General features: G+C 36.6%; 2 pseudogenes; both read left to right on the forward strand.

Annotated features, from left to right (window-relative positions):
• Positions 1 to 974: 974 nt before the first annotated feature.
• Positions 975 to 1,073, forward strand: LOC132283665 (small nucleolar RNA R71; annotated as a pseudogene).
• Positions 1,074 to 18,703: 17,630 nt separating this feature from the next.
• LOC132282974 (small nucleolar RNA R71) lies at positions 18,704 to 18,802 on the forward strand (annotated as a pseudogene).
• The last annotated feature ends 804 nt before the right edge of the window (positions 18,803 to 19,606 follow it).

Genomic DNA, 19,606 nt, shown 5'->3' on the forward strand with positions numbered 1-19,606 from the left:
TCTTTATTGGATATTTTAACTTAATTGTCCACAGCTCTACCACTCCACAAGGTAGTCACCGCATTAACATGTTCAATGGTATGCCCTTCCGATGAGGAATGGGTTTCCACAACACATTGTTGCTTAGGTGAGGCATTTATAGGCATCTTTCCCTTCTCTCTTGCATTGAGAGTGCTTGCTATTTGCCCTACTTAGGTTTCTAGCTTAGCAATGGATTGAGAGTGAGAATGAAGTAATTGAGTGTTAGCCTCAAGAGTCCCTAAAGCATTTAAAACTTTTTCTTCAAAGGCGGGATTTCTAGTATTTCCTTGGGAATAAGATTGGTTGGGAAAATAAGAATTAGCAAATTAATTCCCTTGTGATTGATAGGGTCTATAACCTTGGGATCCTTGGTTTTGAAGTGGAGGTGGAATGTATTTCCCTTGGAAACCGCCTTGGGAAGGGTTCAAGCCTCCTCCTTGGTTTTTCCAAGAGAAATTCGGATGATTCCTCCAACTTGGATTATAATGAGTACCATAAGGATTGTTCCCTTGGTTTACAAAAGCCGCATTGACTTGTTCATTAGGTGTACTTGTCCATGAGGACAATGAGAAGTAGAATGAAGAACACTAGAACAAATCATACATGTTTCATTTGATGCACGATGAGAATAGTTAGGACAGGAAGATACTTGGTTCGCCGAGTTTTGGTTAATCAAAAATTGATCAAACCTTTGAGACAAAGACTTCATTTCGGCGGCTATTTCATTTGAATGTTCGACTTGATGTAAGCCTACACTCTTCCTACCTTGTGAATTTCTACCATTCTTGGATGATAGTGTTCTATACAAAGAATTTTCACTCATAATTTCATAAAGACGCCACACGTCATCCTCATGCCTATCAATGTAAGAGCCACCCATGGAAGCATCAACCATACCCTTATAGTTGTCCGTTAAGCTCTCAAAGAAGTATTGAACTAATTGCCATTTGGGCATGTCATGATGTGGACACTTCCTAAGCAATTCATTGAAGCGTTCTCATGCCTCATGAAATGTTTCTCCATCCCCATGTGAAAATTCTCGAATTGAGGTTCTCATGGCATTGGTCTTAGAAACCGGATAGTACTTCTTTAAAAACTCTTGTTGCATTTTCGCCCAAGAAGTAATTGAAAAAGGCCTAAGATTGTTAAACCAATACTTTGTTTTGTCCTTTAAGGTGAATGGAAAAAGTTTGAGTCTTAAGACCTCTTCCGGCATGTCTGTATATTTTACGGTGGAACATACTTCAAGAAACTCATCCAAATGCTTGTAAGGTTCTTCACTAGGCAGTCCATGAAAGTTAGGAAGCATTTAAATAGTTTGTGCTTTAATTTCATAATGATGCGCTCTAAATGGTGGCAATTGAATGTATGTGGGTGCATTATATTCATTAAGCACATAGTGATCTCTCAAAGCAAGAGGTGGATTAGCTACTTGAGGTGCAATATGAACACCTTGGTTATGAATTCCTTGATTAATGATGGGAGGTTGTGGATCATACATTGGCCTTGGCATTCCATATGGAACTTGGCCTTGTTGTTGTGGTGGTTGGTGAATGAATGGCCTAGGCATGCCTAATGGTACTTGTATGTTCTCATTGTGCACATTGGGATGAAGGATACCTTGTTGGTCTATGTGACCAATATCCTCAACATGGTCATCATTATGGTCATCCATTGAAAGATTGGCTCTATTTGAACTTTCTCTTCCCCTAGGATTTCTAACGATAGATTCAAGATGCAAATCAAAAGGAGCAAGAGTTGGTCTCAATGAACGACGCCCATGCATGCACAATACAAGACACAACAAACACAAAGAATGACAAACACTATACCTTCACAACAATGCAATTAGACTTCTTCCACAAACATTAAATTCATACTCCCATACTTTAACTCAATGATGCAAGACAATAAAAAATAAACCTCCACGCGGGCCGACGATTTAACTAAGGGATTGAGTAAAGAAAGTCTCACAAAGGTCCTTTAGCACTTCAACTCCAAATTTTAAAGCTTAGCTTAGCAAAAATATTTTTTAATAAGTTTTTAACATTTTTCCTTTCTTTGCTTGCTTAAATTGAATGCTCAATGGCTCCTTTGCTTGCTTCCTCTCCAACAATGCACCTAGTTAAATAAGAACAACACAATAAATAACCAAAAAGAAAAATAAAAATAAAATAAAAACATGATCAAAAGAGTACTAATCCTAATCAATTCCACAAATCCGACGTTGCCAAATCTAATCAACAAATCCCCGGCAACGGCGCCAAAATTTTGACGGTGTGATGCTATGGCCGTTTCTCACACGCCAAAATTGATGTAGTGAATGTGCGGTTCAAGAAAAGCCATTTAGGTCAAGTTTAAATTTATAAAAACCACTACCAACACTACTACTAACGTAGTAAGGGTAAGTAAGGATTGTCCCAAGGGATTATGGGGATTGAGCAATGTCGGAGTTGATTGTGGAATCGCAATTAGGGCTAGTAGGTTGAGTGATCAAACAATTGGTTGGTTGGTTGATTAAAGAGCAACTAAATTAAACTAAGCAATAGCAAAACAGTGTAATTAAGAGTAAGTAGGAGAGAGAAGAGTCTTGGGGTTTAGAGATCACCACCAAGCAATGCATTTCTATATTATTGACAAGTGATTAATGAAGGCAATTAGGGTGTTGCAATATTGGTGTGTGTGTATTTGGTTGATTCAACAAGTAAGGATAACTAGTTAAGCATGTATTGTCTAAACATCATGTGAAAGGCACAATATATATAAGCAATGAAGCATATATTGTCTAAACAACTATGAAAGGCACAATAAATCAAAACAAGTCATTAATCCTTTCATTACGCTCACAATCCAAATACAACACAAGATTAGAGACATATGCTAATTGCATTCAAAAGATTGGATCATCAAACAACAAGCATAGATTGTCCTCCCATTTAACACTATACTACAACTACACTATATCTACACTACTAGCATGAAAATAAACTAGGGGAGAGGCACAATCCATCAAGAGATAAGCATGAACCATCAAGAGAATCACAAAAGTATTCTTTTAAGCACAATGTTTTGACAATCTCTAAATCTATGGCATCAATACACATGGACATGCATCAATAACACAAAATCTAGAGACAAGAACATGAACATCAATTCTATCATACATAGACATATGAATAAAATGAAATGATCAATTGAAAGCATTAAACCACATAAATCATTAATTAAACAAGATCTATATATATTAAAGTGTCAAAACATTAATTACAACATTAATCCCTCACTAATACACAAGATTAAGATATAGAAAGCGTGTTTGGGGCTAACTCTAGCCCCAAGAGGATGTCTAGCCACTCATGGTAAGGATGTTCCATCCCTCAAGGGCTAACTCCATGGAAGAGGTTTGCTCCTTGTTGATGGAGATCTCCAATTGTATCTCTAGCCTCCTCTTCCTCTAAACTTCCTCTCTAATAGATGATATGAAAAAAATAATGTTGGTTCCCCTTGAAAAAACAATCCTTATCCTTATATAGGTAGGTCAAAATGACACCCAAAATAAGCTGGGGTCGTGCACACAATATTCCCTAATGATTGGATAAAGGACAACTTTCAATGAGACGGAATTTTAACTTTTTCGCACTGGAGGAAGTGAGATCGATCGAGAGTAAGTGAGATCGATCGAAAGTAAGTGAGATCGATTGAACTTAGGCTGGATCGATCCAACTGGCTGAGCTTTTTGGAAAAAGACAAATCCGAGATATTTATAGGAGATATTTATGGGAAAAGGACAAAAGTGGCTGGTGGTGAGTACAGCCGTGGATAGGATCAATCATTTGGATAAGGACAAAGGTGTTCGATCGATCGAAGAATGATGTTGAATCGATCGAACTTTTGGACTTAAGTGTTTTGGGTCAAGGCTTGGATCTATCTTGAAGTGCTGAGATCGATCAATCTTCGATCAATCAAACCTTGGACTTAGATCGATCGAACTTGCTGCTTTGCTTCATTTTGCTTCTTTCTTTCTCCACTTTGCTCCTTTCTTTGTTTAATCTCAGAATTGCTTCAATTAAGCTCTTATTTGGCTGAGTTAGCTTATTTTCGGGATAAGTGCCTGAAAATGAAAATAAGACGAAATCAATCTAAAACGGTAAAGCAAGATAGATAAAGGTACTAGAATGCCTAAGCTTAAGGGGTTTAAATACGCACTTTTCAGTGCTCATCAGCACAATTGATAGAATCATGTATGTCAAATAAGATAGACAAAACAGATAAGGAACATGAATCTATATAAGTGATAAGGAATGACTGACATGATGTGAAGCATGCTAGACAGTATAAGTATGGAATGCATCCAATGTGGAAAATACAGGCATTGGGCATGTATGAGATAGTATGAAACACAAGAGATGGTGTGTGAAATATGTGAAGTATGTCTGTGAAGTTCGATCGATCACAAAAATGTGAGATCGATGCAAGTTCGATCAATCATGAATAAGTGAGATCGATCTGTTACAGATCGATCGGAGAAAAAGTTCGATCGATAGAACAAAAAGTCATAGATCTGTGACGTGGATGGCACGGGGGCCTCACAAACAAGCTTGTGCGCCCCTCTACGCAACAAATCAACAAATATGGTCATTTTTCCATGGCCCGTGACCCCCAAAATCAAAATTAAAATGAAAAAAATATAAAACCTATATATACATATATATACACATATATACATAGCTTCAAGCTTCATTAATGGCAAGATTTATCTTCAAAACACCTTAGATCAAACATTTAAAGCATGGATTCATGAAATTAGAGCTTGAAATCAAAAGTGGGGGTTTAGATCTTACCTCAAACTGAGATAAGATGAGATGAAGATGAGATTTGAGATCCAAGATGAAGTGGAAAGATTCGAGGTGAGATGGAGTCGCTAGAGTGTTCGCCAGAAGTGCAGAAGTAAGTTGCAGCGACGAGGGACGAAGGAAAGGGTGTTAGATCGATCTGTGGTATCGATCTAACAACCCTAGATTTGATTTTTAAAAACATTTCGTTACCAGTTTGATCGATCAAACTGAAATCTCAGATCTATCGAACTGTGATCGATCTATCCTCACTAAAAGACAAATTGTTTTGAAGCTTTGAATTTTTTTTTTTTTTTTGGAATGAACAAAAATAAAAATAAAATAAAATAAAATATATATAATATATTATTTTAAATTTTAAATTCAAAACAAAAGAAATTAAACTAAAAACAAAATAATAAATTAAAGAACAGAGATTGATCTCTCCAAGATTGATCGAAGAATGACTCTGATCGATCGAACATGCAAAAATCTGCAGACATGTTCGATCGATGGGACAGAGAGCCTTTTGATGCAGGTTGGATGTAGGTTCAAAAATTTTCTAAGTGTTGAGACTGCGATCGATCCAAGTTGAAGTTGGATCGATCGAAGAGCTAAAGATCGATTTACGAACAAGTTTGAACGATGGGACAGAGAGCTAAAATATGCAGGTTTTCTTAGAACGATTGGACAGAGAGGTGATTGGATACAGGTGGATGCAGGTATGGAGTTCGATAGATCGAACCTCCTTGGAGATCGATCAAACTTATGCAAAATGCTCATTTTCTACATGAAAAGTACATGCAATCCTAATCACAGTTCCTAGCAATGCAAATGAACTTAAACGAAATATCTAGACTTCGCAAGAAATGAAATTTAAAATAGAAATGAGGGAGGAATAGGGTTGTGACACCTTACGAAATGTACTAGTCTTTAACGTCTCTAGCAAGACGTTGGGCTCTTTTAGCCCGGATCAAACATCTTGTAGTGCATCCCCTCCTTGATGGGGTGATAAGTGTTTTGAACTCCACCCAACAAATGGCTCCCTAGAGAACTTGTTGGATTAAGCTCAAAAGAAATTTTTGGTCCTTGGTCACAATGATCTTTGGGCTTCCATGCCCTTTTAAAACAAGCTTTTGAAACAACTTTCTTGGAATTTAGGGTTGAGGATGAACTTTTTGGAATTTTGGTTTCACACAAAGACTCTATTCCTTCACATTCAATGTTATGATATTTCTCTACAACATTCACTTTTTCATGCTTGCCAAATGAATTGGGGGTCGGATTGAAGATGTTCAACTTCACCTTCATGTGGCCAAATGAGATCTTCATTATCCCCGTCCTACAATTAATGTTAGCATTCGCGGTTGCCAAGAAAGGACGGCCAAGGACAACTGGAATTTGGCTCTTAGGATTCGGGACTGATTCCGTGTCAATGACAACGAAATCAACAAGGAAGAAGAATTTATCAATCTTAATCAATACGTCCTCGATGATACACCTAGGCTTTTTGATGGATCGGTCAGCAAGTTGCAAAACTACCGACGTCGGTTTCAAGTCTCCTAAGCCTAATTTGACATATACCGAGTATGGAAGAAAATTAATACTTGCTCCTAAGTCAAGAAGAGCCCGATTAATGATATGATCTCCAATGATGCATGAAGTGGTAGGTGAACCGGGGTCCTTAAACTTCGGAAGAGTGTTATGCTGCAAAATTAAGCTTACTTGCTCGATTAAAACCACTTTCCTAGGTGCTTGGCTTTTGCTCTTCCTCTTTTGGGTGCATAAGTCTTTCAAAAACTTGGCATAAGCCAGAATTTTCTTAATTGCATCCAAAAGTGGAAGATTAACTTTCACTTGCCTAAACACATCCATAATTTCATTTGTTTTGGCATTTTGCTTGTCAATTGAAATTGATCCTTTTAAGGCATCCGGAAATGGAGCTCTTGGCTCAAAAACCTTTTCAGAAATTTTCTTTGACGTCTCTTCAACACAAGAAGTTTTGAAATCATTTTGCAAATTTATCTTTTTAAAATCACTTTCAAATCATTTTTCAAGATATTCTCATTTGAAAGATCATGCATGATGCGACCCGAGCGTGTGCACAAAATAATGCACAACACTTTGGTTTTGGAAATGGTGTCAAGCGGGCATCATAGTTTACATTTGTAAACCGCTAGACACTTATACTATGTAGTATGAAGTGAGAAGGGATCGAACCCAAGGGATTGAACACGTGTTGGGACTAAACTTGATTTTAATGTTAATTAGATTGTAAAAGAGAGAAGAGAGAGAGAGAGAGAAAGAGTGTGAGAGAAAAATATATTGGTGGAGTGATTAAACTAAAATTCAATTAAAAGCATGAAAGTAAAAATGACATTAAACTAAGAATTAAAGAGATAGGAAGAGAGTCCTAGGGTTAGGATTCACCACTAAGCCCATGCAATTAACCATATGCTTTCAATTAATGGGGAATTTATTAGTGTAATTATAGATGTGGTCACATTATCATCACAAATCACAATTGTAAGCATAGATTATCAACATCAAGAATGAATTGTCTACCTAATGACAATTAAACTAAAGTGTAGAACCCATTCAAGACTACGTCATAACCTACCATACACATTCACAAATATATCCAAAAAGAGCATACATCAATCAAGAAGATAATACTAATTGTAATTAGAAGCATGGATTAAAATAATCAAGCACAAATTGTCTACTTTACTACAATTAACTAATGACAAATAAGCTAATTTGTAAAACAATCTATCATGATTAAGCCTTTATCCATCAAATTAATTGACAATTGTATCAACTAAGTCTCATGCTGTGGCCATCACTAAACACAACTAAAAGAAGTATCTAGTGTAGAGTATAATTCTAAATCAATCACACCTAGACATGCAATTTTCATATAGAATCAATAGAAGAATTAAATTCTAATCATCTAATGAAGAATAAAATCCCTAATTAATCATACATAAACATACAATCAATTGGAGATTTCAATGGAAGAATTTATCAATACAAACCCTAATTTATCAAATCAAGCATGTATATATTAAGAAATCGTAAGGCCATACTATTTAATTACAACATAATAATTCCCCAAGAAAAGAAATACAAAGGTTAGGGTTACATGAACTTAGGGCTCATCCAAGCCCTAAGTGAAGAACTAGCTCATGGAGGAGATGATCATGGTGTCAACAAGTCCTATCTCCATCTTTTGGCCCTTCTTCTTCTTCCTTCAACTGTAGACAAAGCCTCTGTAAAAAATATTCTTGAAACCCTCACTTTTTTTCTTCCTTTCGTTTTCTTCCCGAGAGAACGATATCACGATACAGATTAAAAAAAAGAAATAATCAAAACTTAATTCTCCAAATAATAAATCACTAAACTAATAAATACTAACCCTAAAAACAATGGACCTCACTGGGCTTAAGTAATAAACCTATTAAAGCCCACTAGGTTACAAAATAAGCCCAAACATTAAAATAAAAATATGCAATGTTGCCAAGTCCTGGGGGATTGATCCCCCACCCTGGGGGATCGATCCCCCAGAGTTGGAAAATTCCTTTAAGCCTTATTCAGCTCCATTTTTGCCCCGGGCTATTTGGTTTGCTTCTCCATCTTTAGGAACATCATCAAAGGCCCGAGATTGACCGCTTTGTGCCATTTTCTGAAAATCTTTGCTTAACTCCAAAAAGGTTTAATTGGACCGTTCTTAGCTCATTTTAACTTTATTGCCCTGAAATACACATAAACATAAATTAGGACTAAAACATAAACTTAAGATAGATGCAAAGACTGAAATACCCTAGCTTAGGTGCTGAAATGTGCAACATTTAAGCACTTATCACACCCCCAAACTTAGATATTGCTAGTCCCTAGCAATGAACTACAACATGGAAATGAAACAAACATATATACAACTATGAACTAATGAAGCAAATAAAGATAACACCACTTTCGTATGGATCACGGTTGCATTTAGCATATGCAACAAGCCTTTTAAACCCCTAGGTTACCCCTAGTGGACGAGTGAAGTCTCGTGAGGGTTTCCAGAAATGGTACCCACAAACATCAACAGCTCTTTCTTACTTGAGAAGTAACGACACATATCAAATAAGTGTTTAAAGTAGACTACTTCAAGCATGCAAATTTCTGCCATTTCTAAGCTATTCTCAATATTTCAACATCATGTAAGCAAAAATGGTCCTCCACACATCAAGCAAGTTAATCATGCAAATTGAATCAATTTTATCATCCTTTTTTAGTGAACCGGCATCAAAATGTGTTGCTATCCTAGCAAATCAAAGTAATGGCATAGCCTTACCCTCAAACTAGCATACAGATATAGTACCAGACATCAAGACATTGAATGAACCTTGTTATTCAATCAAATATTTTTTTTTTATTTGATTTCATCAATTATATATATATATATATATATATATATATATATATATATATGTATGTATGTATATATATGTATGTATGTATATGTATGACCATGTGCAATATCCAAGTTCCTTAAGCTCTCTAATCACCCCATGTAACAAGCGTTGAGCCAACGACTCCCAAACCAGATGGTCTTAGGGCGTTAAGTGTAAAGACACTCCTAAGGGCGTAATGACTCGGAATGACTAGGCTACGAACTCAAACTAATCATACATCTTACATTCTTTCCTTGTCTTCCTTTTTAATCAGTTGACATGTTGAAAGAATGCAGTTTTTTTTTTTTTTTTTTTTTTTTTTTTTGTTCCTCACCTTTGGTGAGTGCTTTTATTTCTTTTCTTTGCAAGGTCATTTTATCAAGAATGAAAGCTTCTAAAGCATACTAGCTCAATTGGGATAAACCAAGACAATAATCAACTAAGCATGTACCCCACAAATTGAATGCTAGTGTGGCAAGTGCAAGTGTAGAATTCTAGAATCAACTCTCAAAGCATTTTCAACCAACAAGATGATGTGTACCACAAGACCAAACATGATATCAAAAATTAAAAATTTACCCCTAAATGGCATCCTAGAGCATACAAGAAGTATTAAACAACTTGTTTTTTAAAAGTACTATGCTTCAAAAGTTCAAAATCATTGCCAAATACATCTCAAATTGCATCATACATTTAAAACTCGACTTAAAATAGAATGAAGCATGATAACCTTACCTCCAAACTTAAACTGTACATTGTCCTCAATGTGCAAAGAGAACAATGAAAAATGATGGAAAGAGTATACCGTGATGGCAAAGATTATGAAGTCCAACAATGATCCAGTAGGAAAGATGTCTCCCCCAAACTTGGATGCAAAAACCTAGTCGTAGAACCATACTAGCAAACTCACATCAAATATCATATAGGATAAGCAATGCATACAATCAAAAATAATATAGAACAGGATGCAAAGAGATATGAGATGAAACCCTGGATAAAAGATGAACATGTATAACCAAGCATAAGGGTATACTAGTAACATATTTTTTATTTTTTTTATTTGAAAAAGAATAAGTATACAAGACATAATAAATAAATAACTTGGACTAAATTTAATGTCTTTAGTAAGACGGAATGCGACTTTGAAAAATTTTGAATTTTTTTTTTTGGACATTTTAAAAGAAATAATTAAATAAATAAAAACATTATTTCAAAATCTACCGAATTGGTTTTTTTTTTATTATTATTTATTTAGTTTGAGTCAACAATTTAATTAAATTTTTTTTAAAAATTTTTTTTTTAAATCAACAATTCAATTTTTTTTTTTTTATCATGAATGCACATTTTTTTTTTTTTAAATAATCAAGTCCATTTTTTTTTTGTTTTTATTTATTTATTTTTAATCATCAATTTAACACTTTTTTTTTTATTTTTTATTTTTTTAATTTTTAATTTTTTGTTTTTTTTTCTTATTTTTTATTATTATTATTATTTTATTTAATTTTTTTCCATTTTTTATTATTATTTAATTTTTTTTTTCTTTTCTTTTCTTATCTTTTCTTTTTCTTTTTCTTTTTCTTTTTTTTTTTTTATTGACAACACGTGCTCGTCGGAGAATGAAGCACGGCCGGAAGGAACCTGCAAACTCGCTGGCGAAGATCTCAGTCGAAAGCGCCGGAGAAATCCAGTCGAAATTGCCAGAGAGACACAGCCGCGATGCCGGAGAACGAACAGCCGCGAATCGTTGACGAACCCAGCCGCGAATCACTGGAAAACGAACAGATGGGACGCCGGAAAGACGAACAGAGGCGACGCCGGAAGACGAACAGCCGCGTCGCCGGCGCAGCGAACAAGCCGGCGAAATCTCTACCCAACAGCCTCAAACGCAACCCACAGTCGGCGAAATCCACAACCCAACGCCTAAACTGCCGGTGAAGCGAACAAGCCGGCGAACGAACCAGCCGCGACGATGTAATCTCGGCGACCCAACAGCCGCAGACGCCAGAGAACCAAGCCAAACGCGTCGGAAAAGAAAAACCAGCCGCGGCGATGTAATCTCGGCGACCCAACCTCGTCGGAGAAATACAGCGATTAACACACCCGCCGAAAAGACCCAGCTGACATTGGAAAGTTGTACAGCCGCGATCTCCGAGAAAAACCCTGCGGCGATCGCTGGCCCAGATGCGACAGAGAACGGCGAAGTAAAATCGCTGGGAAATAACCCACCACCCAACAGCGACGCCGTTGAACGACCTCTTCAACACGGCGCAAGAGAGGATAGAACAGAGAGGATCGAATAGAGAGGATGGTCGAAGAACTTGGGTTAAGAGATTTGAGGGTTGGCAGTGAATGCAGACGAGAGAAAGATGGGAAGGCAAGCTAACGGGCTCGATCCATCAGTTAAAGGGATCGATAATTTTAGACACAAAATTGGCCCTTCACTGTGGAATGAGAAAGTGGCGACATAGGTAAAAAGGTATCGATCCACGTGATTGGGGGATCAATTTACTTGGACATTTTTTTGTTGCTCTCTGCCAAGATGGTGACCCATCTTTTGCTTTTTTTTTTTCTTTAATTTATTTATTTTTTAATATATACACTAAAAATAAAAAATAAAAATAAAAATAATAACTAAAAAAAATATATACCCTGAAATGAAAAATAGATAAAAATAAAAATAATAATAAATAAAATTAAAATAAAATCACTTACCAACTTAAATTTTTTTTTTTTTAAGTAAAACTAAAAAGAAAAATATATATACTAAAATTAAATATATATAAAAATTAAAATTAAAATAATACTACTAAAAATTAAAATAAAATCAAATACCAACTTATCCTACCCATCACAACAAAATTTTTTTTTTTTTTCTTTTGGAATTTAAAAATACATAAATGTACAAAAGGAAAAGAAAACAAAATAATAATAAAATGCATTTTTTTTTTTAAAAAAAAAAAAAAAATTCTACGAACAACTAGTGTTTAACGTCTCTAGCAAGACGTTGGGGCGACTTACTAGTCGAAAGAATTAAAAACTGGATATGAGACATCCTCATTGATCCGTTTATCTATTTTCCCCAATGGATCTTCTCTCGCAACAATGAATACATCTCCCAAAAGAATGATTTGGAAAGAAATGGTGAAAGATGCAATTTGTTTCCTCTCATTCACGGTTTTGAAAATAAAGTCCATAATGAGCGGCCTTGCACTTGGCAAGGTAATGTCTTTCAAAGACTCGGTTAGATTATTAAGAAACTCAATCTCTTCATCATTTTTGTCAACTTCCACATTGATCACTTTCTCCTCCTTCACTAAGGTCGCCTCAATGACTTCATGCTCAATATTATAAGGAATGTCCTCATAAATTGGATTGGCCATTGGCGTACTTACCACTTCTTCCTCTTCTTGATAAGAAAGAGTACTTGCGATTGAAGGGAGAGGTTCTTTTGAGTTTTTCCATGGCGGGAAGTCTAAGATGGCTACGGAATCCATTAGAGAATTCACTTCATATATAGAGCTTTCAATGTCAAATGCGTCCATGTTGAAGTGAGAGAGGCATGCCTCAAGAGGATCTTCAGAAGGAATGGAAGGAATGACTTCTTCAACAATTTCATCCAAGATATTCACCATGAAACACTCGCCTTCATTGATAGGATGTTGGCTCGTGTTAAACACATTAAGCTTAACCATCATATTGCCAAAAGAGATGTCCATAATGCCGGACCTACAATTGATTGTCGCATTAGCGGTGGCAAGAAATGGTCTTCCTAAAATGATGGGAATGTAAGTGGTAGGATTGGGAACCAGCTTAGTGTCAAGCACAACAAAATCAACCGGGAAATAGACTTTGTCGACTTTGATGAGGATATCCTCAACAATTCCCCTTGGTTGTTTTGTAGACCTATCGGCGGGTTGAATAACTACCGAAGTTGGCTTAAGATTTCCCAAACCTAATTGAAGATACACGGAGTAAGGAATAACGTTAACACTAGCTCCTAAGTCAAGAAGTGCCCTTTTTACCTCATGGTTCCCTATGGTATAAGAGATGGTTGGAGCGCCAGGGTCTTTGAACTTAGGTGGGGTGTTAAGCTTAATGATAGAGCTTACTTGCTCCGTGAGAAGTACTTTCTTTGGGCTTGGTCCCTTGTTCTTCTTCTTTTGAGTACACAAGTCCTTCAAGAACTTGGCATATGGTGGAATTTGGCGAATAACATCAAGAAGAAGAAGGTTGATTTTAACTTGTTCAAAAACTTCCATCATGTCATGGATTTTTCCTTCTTGCCTCAAAAATGGAGTAGAGTTTAAAGCTTGAGGAAATGGAGCTTTTGGCTCATAAGGCTTCTCTACATGGGAGGAAGATGATGATGATGGAATTGGCTCCTTAATGTGACCATTTGACTCTAGTGAAGTAGGAATGGAATTGGGAATTGTAGACGAGCTAACACTTGGTTGCATTGGAACACTTATTTCACTAGGTCTCTCAACTTTATTATCAATTTTTCTCCCACTCCTCAAGGTGGAAATGGAGTATGCCTTTCGGTTAATCTCAGGTTGAATAGGCCCTTTCTTTTTTATTGATTTAGCCATTTGCCCAATTTGGGCTTCAAGTTTTGCAATTGATTGAGAATGTGAATGAAACACTTGATTTTCCTTTTGAAGATCACCCAAAGCTTCTAAAACCTTATCCTCAAAAGTGGGATTCCTAGGAGGCTCTTGAGGTGGATGAGAATAAGATTGATGATTTGAAGAATGAGAATTAGAGAATTGATTCACATTTGGAAGAGGATAAGATGGAGAGTGGTATGCTTGAGAATTTGCATTTCGGAGGTGGGGAGGCACATACTTTTCTTGGGAATTTTTATGAATAGGAGGAATGATACCTCCTCCTTGATTTCTCCAAGAAAAGTTAGGATCACTCCATCCAGAATTGTAGGAGTTAGAATTTGGATTACTTCCCGGATGAATGAAAACAGCATTGACTTGTTCTTGATACTCACTCGGAAAAACTTGTCCAAGAGGACAATTGAAAGTATTGTGAGTATAACTAGAGCAAGTCATGCACATCACATTTTGAGAATGGAAAGAGTTGGATGATTGAATTGCCGAGTTTTGGCTCAAAAGAAATTTATCAAACCTTTGAGTAAGATTTTTGACTTCGGCGGCTATTTCCATAGAACTTTCCACTTGAGAAAGATTGGAGGTTTTCTTCCCTCCTTCATTCAAGTTTTGGCCAAATCGGGACGATGAAGAACGATGCATTGAATTTTCGCTCATGCGATCAAAAAGATGCCACACATCATCTTCATTTTTGTCCAAATAGGCTCCTCCACATGAAGCATCAACCATACCTTTTTGGGTATCGGATAAGCTTTCATAGAGCAACGAACTAATTGCCACTTAGGAATGTCGTGCTGTGGACACTTCCGTAGCAAATCGTTCAAACGCTCCCATGCTTCATGCAAAGGTTCTCCCTCATTTTGGGAGAATTCATGGATAGAAGCTCTCATAGCATCGGTTCTACTTGTAGGGTAAAATTTTTTTAGGAATTCATATTGTAGTTGAGCCCAAGATGTGATTGAATTTGCCCTCAAGTTATTGAACCAATATTTAGCCTTTTCCTGAAGAGTGAAAGGGAAAAGCTTCATTTTTAAGACTTCTTTCGGAAGGTCCGTGATTTTCACGGTTGAACAAACTTCCAAAAACTCATCCAAATGTTTATATGGTTCTTTATTATTTACCCCATAGAAAATGGGGCACATTTGGATGGTTGCGGGCTTAATTTCATAATGGGTTGCCCGAAAGTTTGACAACCGGATGCATGTTGATGCATTGTATACATTAGGAGTGTAGTGATCCCGAAGAGATAATTGATGATTGGGGGGATTCACTACATGATCTTGAAGATGGATTGGCATTATTGGAGGTTGTTGCACTTGATTGGGTTGTGGCAACACATTAGGATGGGGAATTCTCAAGGGTGGATGCCCATTAAGAGGGTAATACTCACCTAGATTATCCATATTCCCTAAATATTAAAATTGGTTTTCCATTAAGTGTGGGATAATCAAGAATGGGAAGAATTCTCCTAGAACTACCTCCTAACACCGAATGGATGATTCAAAATTAGACCACAACAAACCACAACAAAAATCAACAACAATTCACCACCTCCACATACGATGTTCCCATACTCCCATGTTATATCAATGCACAAAATTAAATTGCCTCCACACGGGCCGATGCTTTCTATCAAGAAAGTAGTAGCCTCCTTTTGGGCTTATGCTTGGACAAGAATTTAAACAATGTGATAGCCTCGACAAGGGCTATCTCGCAAGCATACAGAGAATTGAACAATTATAATAAAAGAAAATCAAGGAAGCTTACAAAAGTCCCTAGCAACAATGTTACGAAGGTGCTAAAATCCAATGCTTGCTCCTTTTCTTTTCAAGTACCTAATTGAACAAGGGGGATTAGTAAGAAAATAGTAATTTTAAGAAAACAATTAAATTAGCCCTAATGCCTAATTTAATTCCAACTAAACCGTCAATCCCCGGCAACGGCGCCAAAATTAAGATGCGACCCGAGCGTGTGCACAAAATAATGCACAACACTTTGGTTTTGGAAATGGTATCAAGCGGGCATCATAGTTTACATTTGTAAACCGCTAGACACTTATACTATGTAGTATGAAGTGAGAAAGGATCGAATCCAAGGGATTGAACACGTGTTGGGACTAAACTTGATTTTAATGCTAATTAGATTGTAAAAGAGAGGAGAGAGAGAGAGAAAGAGTGTGAGAGAAAAATATTTTGGTAGAGTGATTAAACTAAAATTCAATTAAAAGCATGAAAATAGAAATGACATTAAACTAAGAATTAAAGAGATAGGAAGAGAGTCTTAGGGTTAGGATTCACCACTAAGCCCATGCAATTAACCATATGCTTTCAATTAATGGGGAATTTATTAGTGTAATTATAGATGTGGTCACATTATCATCACAAATCACAATTGTAAGCATAGATTATCAACATTAAGAATGAATTGTCTACCTAATGACAATTAAACTAAAGTGTAGAACCCATTCAAGACTACGTCATAACCCACCATACACATTCACAAATGTATCCAATAAGAGCACATATCAATCAAGAAGATAATACTAATTGTAATTAGAAGCATGGATTAAAATAATCAAGCACAGATTGCCTACTTTACTACAATTAACTAATGACAAATAAGCTAATTTGTAAAACAATCTATCATGATTAAGCCTTTATCCATCAAATTAATTGACAGTTGTATCAACTAAGTCTCATGCTATGGCCATCACTAAACACAACTAAAAGAAGTATCTAGTGTAGAGTATAATTCTAAATCAATCACACCTAGACATGCAATTTTCATATAGAATCAATGGAAGAATTAAATTCTAATCATCTAATGAAGAATAAAATCCCTAATTAATCATACATAGACATACAATCAATTGGAGATTTCAATGGAAGAATTTATCAATACAAACCCTAATTTATAAAATCAAGCATGCATATATTAAGAAATCGTAAGGCCAAACAATTTAATTACAACATAATAATTCCCCAAGAAAAGAAATACAAAGGTTAGGGTTACATGAACTTAGGGCTCATCCAAGCCCTAAGTGAAGAACTAGCTCATGGAGGAAATGATCATGGTGTCAACAAGTCCTATCTCCATCTTTTGGCCCTTCTTCTTCTTCCTTCAACTGTAGACAAAGCCTCTGTAAAAAATATTCTTGAAACCCTCGCTTTTTTTCTTCCTTTCGTTTTCTTCCCGAGAGAACGATATCACGATACAGATTAAAAAAAAGAAATAATCAAAACTTAATTCTCCAAATAATAAATCACTAAACTAATAAATACTAACCCTAAAAACAATAGGCCTCACTGGGCTTAAGTAATAAACCTATTAAAGCCCACTAGGTTACAAAATAAGCCCAAACATTCAAATAAAAATATGCAATGTTGCCAAGTCCTGGGGGATTGATCCCCCACCCTGGGGTATCGATCCCCTAGAGTTGGAAAATTCCTTTAAGCCTTATTCAGCTCCATTTTTGCCCCGGGCTATTTGGTTTGCTTCTCCATCTTTGGGAACATCATCAAAGGCCCGAGATTGACCGCTTTGTGCCATTTTCTAAAAATCTTTGCTTAACTCCAAAAAGGTTTAATTGGACTGTTCTTAGCTCATTTTAACTTTATTGCCCTGAAATACACATAAACATAAATTAGGACTAAAATATAAACTTAAGATAGGTGCAAAGACTGAAATACCCTAGCTTAGGTGCTGAAATGTGCAACATTTAAGCACTTATCAATGCATATACAATGAAGGAGGAATAGGATGAGAAACGGGACGGGTGTCAACTTGTGGTTGCACCGGTTCACTCTCTTCATTGGACATACCTACTTGGTTGTCCACAATCTTCCCACTTCTTAAGGTAGTCACCGCCTTAACATGCTCTATTGTGTGACCTTCCGATGAGGAATGAGTCTCCACAACACATTGTTGCTTTTGTGGGGCATTCAAAGGCATTTTCCCTTTCTCTCTAGCATTTAAAGTACTAGCTATTTGTCCTACTTGGGTTTCTAGCTTAGCAATGGATAGAGAATGAGAATGAAGCAATTAAGTGTTCGCCTCTAGAGTGTCTAGAGTGGTCAAAACTTTCTCTTCAAAAATGGGACTCCTAGCATTTCCTTAAGAATATGATGGTTGATTAGGAAAATGAGAATTAGAAAATTGATTTCCTTATGATTGAAATGGTCTATATCTTTGAGAACTTTAGCTTTGCATCAGAGGTGTAACATACTTCCCTTGGAAACGACCTTAGGGAGGGTTTGAGCCTTCCCCTTGGTTTCTCCAAGAGAAATTCGGGTGATTCCTCCAACTAGGATTATAATGATTGCCATAAGGATTGTTCCCTTGATTAACAAAAGTTGCATTGACTTATTCATGAAGCTCACTTTGTACATGTCCATGGGGACAATTGGAAGTAGAATGTAAAACACTTGAACAAGTCATACATGTCTCATTGGATGCATGATGGGAATGGTTAGGGACGGAAGATACTTGATTTGCCGAGTTTTGGTTGATCAAGAATTGATCGAACCTTTGAGATAAGGATTTCATCTCGGCGGCTATTTCATTGGAATGGTCGACTTGATGTAAGCCAACACTCTTCCTTCCACTTGAATTCCTACCATTCTTGGAAGATAAAGTTCGATGCAAGGAATTTTCAGTCATGCTCTCATAAAGACGCAACACGTCATCCTCATGCCTATCAATGTAAGAGCCACCCATGGAAGCATCAACCATGCCCTTGTAATTGTCCGATAAGCTCTCAAAGAAATATTGAACTAATTTCCATTTGAGCATGTCATGATGTGGACACTTCCTCAACAATTCATTGAATCTTTCCCATGCCTCATGGAACGTTTCCCCATCCCCGTGTGAAAACTCTCGAATTGAGGTTCTCATGGCATTAGTCTTAGAAACCGGATAGTGCTTCTTCAAGAACTCTTGTTGCATTTCTGCCCATGAAGTTATTGAAAAAGGCATAAGATTGTTAAACCAATATTTTGCCTTATCTTTAAGGGTGAATGGAAAAAATTTAAGCCTTAAGACCTCTTCCGACATGTCCGTGTATCTCACGGTGGAACATACTTCAAGAAACTCAGCCAAATGTTTGTAAGGTTCTTCACTTGGAAGTCCATGATAGTTAGAAATCATTTGAATGGTTTATGGTTTGATCTCATAGTGGTGTGCTCTAAATGGCAGCAATTGAATGCATGTGGGTACATTGTATTCATTAGGCACATAGTGATCTCTTAAAGCAAGGGGAGGATTAGCAATTGGATGTACAACATGGGCACCTTGATTGCCTTGAATGATGGGAGGTGGTGGAGCATAGATTGGCCTTGGCATTCCCAGTGGATCAGCCTTGTTGTTGTGGTGGGTGAATGAATGGCCTCGGCATGCCTAATGGTACTTGCATGTTATCATAATGCACATTTGGGTGGAGGATGCCTTGTTGGTCTATGTGACCAAAGTCCTCCACATGGTCCTCATTATGTCATTCTATTGATGAAATGGATTGACTAGAATTTCCTCTTCCCTTAGGGTTTCGAACAACTGATTCAAGATGAAAATTTAGAGGGACAAGAGTAAGTTTCAATGATCTATGACCATGCATGCACAACAAAACACAATAAGCAACAAGCAATGAACAAGCACTTCACATTCGCAACAAATCAACAATCAACAAACTTCCTCCACA

This window comes from Cornus florida, unplaced genomic scaffold, assembly GCF_030987335.1.
Source record: "Cornus florida cultivar Cherokee Brave unplaced genomic scaffold, ASM3098733v1 CherokeeBrave_3.0.0_Hap2_Chr01, whole genome shotgun sequence".
NCBI classification, from domain to species: Eukaryota; Viridiplantae; Streptophyta; class Magnoliopsida; order Cornales; family Cornaceae; genus Cornus; species Cornus florida.